Source organism: Scylla paramamosain, chromosome 16, assembly GCF_035594125.1.
Source record: "Scylla paramamosain isolate STU-SP2022 chromosome 16, ASM3559412v1, whole genome shotgun sequence".
NCBI classification, from domain to species: domain Eukaryota; kingdom Metazoa; phylum Arthropoda; class Malacostraca; order Decapoda; family Portunidae; genus Scylla; species Scylla paramamosain.
The window spans coordinates 9,457,501-9,462,500 of NC_087166.1; the positions used below are offsets into that span (position 1 = coordinate 9,457,501).

The 5,000-nt window shown below is 42.0% G+C and overlaps 1 protein-coding gene and 1 non-coding gene across 3 annotated transcripts in view; one reads left to right on the forward strand and one right to left on the reverse strand.

Annotated features, from left to right (window-relative positions):
* LOC135107978 (uncharacterized) overlaps positions 1 to 5,000 on the reverse strand; it is a 79,897-nt gene that overhangs the window by 44,167 nt on the left and 30,730 nt on the right. The gene's annotated exons all lie outside the window — the stretch shown is intronic.
* Trnae-cuc (transfer RNA glutamic acid (anticodon CUC)) lies at positions 4,781 to 4,852 on the forward strand. The gene has a single exon. It is a non-coding gene; the product is annotated as a tRNA-Glu (tRNA).

Genomic DNA, 5,000 nt, shown 5'->3' on the forward strand with positions numbered 1-5,000 from the left:
CTCTCTCTCTCTCTCTCTCTCTCTCTCTCTCTCTCTCTCTCTCTCTCTCTCTCTATAGCGGATATGGAATGAGAATAATTGACATTTTTCTCTCTTCTTTCCTTATTTTCATGTTTTTTTTATATATATATTGGTACTCTTCCCTTATTTTCATTTTCGTATTATTGTCTTGTTAATTGTACGAAAAGATGCGAAGGTACAAAGAACGGATGGCAAAGAACAAGGTGCAAGAGAATTAGGAAAAGGGAAGACAAAAGACGCAAAGATGACACAGAAGGAAAGCAACGAGGATAAAACACAAGGCAATAGAAAAAGAGGAATGAGAGGGAGATATAACGGTGAATTAAAAGAACACATGAAAATAGGGAAAGAAAAGAGGGAAAAACACAACTGAATTATAAACAAGAGGACAAAAACAAGACAAAAAAAAATCAAATAACTGGTTACATCTTTTTTTTTCCGCTCTCTCTCCTTCTCTCACCTTCCCTCTCCTCCTTCCCTACCTTCGTCCCCCACCCCCCACCTTCCTCCAGGTAAACTCCCCACCTTTCCCCACCCAACAGTTCACCTTCACCAGGTATTTCCCTTCTCAATATATATTACACCCCCATCCCTTCCCTCCTCCCTCTCCCTCGCTCCTCCTTGTCCTCCTCCTTCCCATCATTACCTGGGATTTCCCCTAGCGCAGGTGCTCCTTGTATCTCTCACTTGTATTTCTTACTTGCATGTTTCCTCACCTGTATTTCTCACCTCTTACTTGTATTTCTCTTCCCTCCCCCTTCACCTCTATTTCCTCTCGTCCCCTCTGCCCTTCCTGTATCCTTCCATGTACCCCTCACCCACTAACCTAACCCTTCCCACGCCACCCACTTCACCTAATAACTTAAGCCTCCCCCTCACCCCAGAAGCAGGTCACCGCCTCACCTGGTACCCCTCACCTTGTCAACCACTAACCCAATACCCCTCACCTACATATTTGCTCTCTTTGTCTGCCTCTTCAGGGACATTAATGAGTGAATGAATGAATAAATGAAAGTAGAATAAATGAAGAAAGGAGGTAAGGTCTGCTAGTGTCGTGTGGAATAGAAAGGTACGAGTATATGACAAATTAATGGAGGAGAGAGAGAGAGAGAGAGAGAGAGAGAGAGAGAGAGAGAGAGAGAGAGAGAACAAATTGGTTTTACAGTATAAGAAAAGGTAATTATTTTTAATGTAAGTGGAGGAGGGAACACAAATAGTTAGGGGAAATCCAGCTAATTTGCCGCTCACAAAAATGCTAAACTGAGAGATTACCAAAACGCTGATGCTGAGAATGGTCATGATGGTAATACTCGTAATGTTCTTTTCTTTCTGTCTTTTGAGGCGCGGACGGAATAAAAAAAAAAAAATGGAGAGGAAGGAAGATAGAAGTACACTCATTTCTCACTTGATGCTCCTACTGACAATGATGGTGATGATAATAGAATGACAAAAACTATCCCTTCTCTTATCCTTAGCAATGCCCTGTCCCCTTTCCCTCCCCCCACAAAAAAAAAAAAAACAGAAAAAAACAGAAGTCGAGAGTTAGCAAGGTTAACGATGGTGATGATAATACTAACAATAATATAAACTCTTCAACCCCAAAAAGCACATAAATAACTGAACAGGAGCACTGTAGCATATAAAGGCAGGAATCCTCAAGGTCGGAATGGTATAAACAACCTAAAATAATTCAAGGAAGATAAACCCCTCCCCCCTTCCCCCCTTCAGACCCCCAGCAGTCTTTCAAAGGGGAAGGAATGAGATGAAGGGGGGATGGTTGGGGGGGAAGGAATGAAGGTAGCGGAGAATTCCATGAAGATCTACCCATCCCCCCTCCTCCTCCTCCTCCTCCTCCTCCTCCTCCTCTCGCTATGTCCCCTAGCCAGTATCTTCCAGGAAAGGGCGAGGACAGAATAGTGAGTTAAAGATAATGACAATGAGAGCAGAAAAAACAGACGCAATAAATGTGGTTGGAAATGAGAGTTAAATTAAGAAATATCAATGGTGGTGGTGGTGGTGGTAGTAGTAGTAGTAGTAGTAGTAGTAGTAGTAGTAGTAGTAGTAGTAGTAGTAGTAGTAGTAGTAGTAGTAGTAGTAGTAGTAGTAGTAGTAGTAGTAGTAATAATAATAATAATGAGAAGAAGAAGAAGAAGAAGAAGAAGAAGAAGAAGAAGAAGAAGAAGAAGAAGAAGAAGAAGAAGAAGAAGAAGAAGAAGAAGAAGAAGAAGAAGAAGAAGAAGAAGAAGAAGAAGAAAATAGCAACAACAACAACAACAACAACAACATAAAGAGAAGAAAACTGTGGCAATAATGACCATGGTGGTAATAATGATAACAAGAGAAAAAGAGAAAAAAATCCAAACAAACACTTTTAACTGACCTTAATTAACCTGCACGACCTTACTGCCGACGACCACAACTCACCTGGAAAGAAATAATAATAATAATAATAATAATAATAATAATAATAATAATAATAATAATAATAATAATAATAATAAACTTGGGTATTTTCTGTATAATAATTGTTTAGATATACATCTCTCTTCTCTCCTCTCCTCTTCTTTATTTCTTCTCTCATCACCACTGTTCTCTCTTCTCCTCTCCTCTCTTCTTCTCAATTCTCCCTTCCCTATTTTCTTTCCTCCTTCCTATCTTCTAACGGTAATTCCTCTCCTTTTCTCTATCATTCTTCTCTCATGTCGTCTATTCTCTTTTCCACTACCTTCCCTCCCCTCTCCTCTCCTCTCCTCTCAACTCTCTTAATTAACCTCCTGCTCCCTCTTTCACCACCATCACCAAAAAAAATAAATAAATAAATAAAAAAAACGATAACAAGGTATTCTAACATAACTGCTGAGAGAGAGAGAGAGAGAGAGAGAGAGAGAGAGAGAGAGAGAGAGAGAGAGAGAGAGAGAGAGAGAGAGAGAGAGAGAGAACCCCAGTACCTCACAACCCCATTACATTAAGCCACCGCACGCACGCTCACGCACGCACGTAAGCACACAGTCAGTGATTTGTGTTTTCTAAGGCCAGTGCGTCGCGTTCCTTGTCCTGCCGCGCCTTGCCTATGAGCCCAAGAAGAAGGTGACACACAGAATATGATGAGCATGATAAAGCAACTCTTCTTTCGTAATAATTCTTGGAGAGACATGCACGGACTCAGGCACTCAGATGGGCACGCACACACACACACACATACACACACATACACACACACACGTTCATGCATACACATAACTGATTGCAGGGAACATATATCCGCATCAATTGTACCATGGATGTACCTTATGTGTGTGTGCGTGTGTGTGTGTGTGTGTGTGTGTGTGTGTGGAGTCATGACACACATTCTCTTGCAAAACCCTCCACGTCAATCGTTTACTCTACATCACGTTCTTATTCATCTCTCGTTCTCTTCCCCTTATCCTTCATCAGCGTCTTAAATATATCCCTCATTGTTTCTCCTCTCCCCTCCCATACTTTGTTGATCTCTTCTTTTATTAGTTTCGTTTCTTATACTTCACATTTTTTTTTTTCGTCTTTTCTTTCTCCTTAATTTATTTTTCGTTACTTATTAAATTCCCTCTCATTTCTCTCACTCTATCTCCCCTTTTATCTCTTATATTCCACTAATGTACGTTATTTTTCTTACTTCACATCCCTTTATTCCTTCCTCATTCACTTTACTTTCTCTCATCTCCCACACTCCTCTCCTCTTCCCTCCTACATCACTCCTTGTCTTCCTCTCATCCCTCTCTTCCCCACCTCAACTCTCCCCTCCCATATCCTCTTCCTTTTCCACCTTTCTTTCTCTCCCGCACCAACTCACTGTCCTTCCTCTCACCTTCCTTACTGTATCCATCTTCCCCTCCCACCCTTCCACGTCATTCCTTCCCCTCTTACGTCACTCTCCTCCCCTCTCATCCCGCCACCAAAGGGCATCACTAATCCAAGGGAAACAAAGGAAAAATAACTTGTGGGTGTTGCTGAAAGAGGAAAGAATTTGTATTCGTGTTTCCATTTAATGTTACATGAATCGAGGCACCTGGTGATGTGTAAATAAAGGTGTGTATTAATAGATTCACACCTGGAGGGCACCTGAGCGTGGAAATAGATAAATGTATGTTTGTCTGCCGATGTTGTGTGTGTATCCTTGTGCGAGTGAAAAGTTTAAGTTTCTATCTATCAATAACTATATATGTGTGTGTGGGTGGTGAGTGAAATAAGGGAAGCAAGTCTAGTTCTCTCAATGTTATGTTATATTCTTCTTTTTTTTTCCCACTGTGTTTTGTGATGTTATTTTTTTTAGGTGATTTTTTTCATGAGTCCCTCCCAGAAAGGTTATATTTCGGTCTCTGTATAATGCGGAGGACTGCACTGTGAGGGAACAAAGGAAGGGACGCTGTAGCAACGAACTCAACCCTATCCACTTACTCCTACACGCACGCAGACCCAAAGTTTAAATTTTCTGTCTATTCAATCAATCAAGCAGGTAATCAGTCAGTCAGTAAATCAGTCAGTCAGTCAATAAATCAGTCAGCCAATCAATCAGCAAACAACCCTCAACCCTATCCACTTCTCTCCACACCTACCCGCCATCCCCTCACACAGCAACTCCCCCATCACCCTCCACCCAAGCAGCCCTTCCCTTTTATTCCTCCCCCTATCCCTCACCCCGATGCCAACCCATACCAACCTCCGAAGGCAATAAGAAGCAAAACATCATACATAATGTATCACAGTGTTCCCACAAGTCACCTCCCGTGTGGTCTAGTGGCTAGGATACGCGGCTCTCACCCGCGAGGCCCGGGTTCGATTCCCGGCACGGGAAGATGTTTTTGCCAGTAAATGAAGAGGAAGGAGGAACAGACTTGGTGGTGCAAATGAGGGTCTGCGATAAGGTGACAAGTGAGAGAAACAGGAGAAATAGAAAGCAGAAAGTAGTTTGAGGTTAGAGAGGCCAGGGTAGGAAAGTCAGC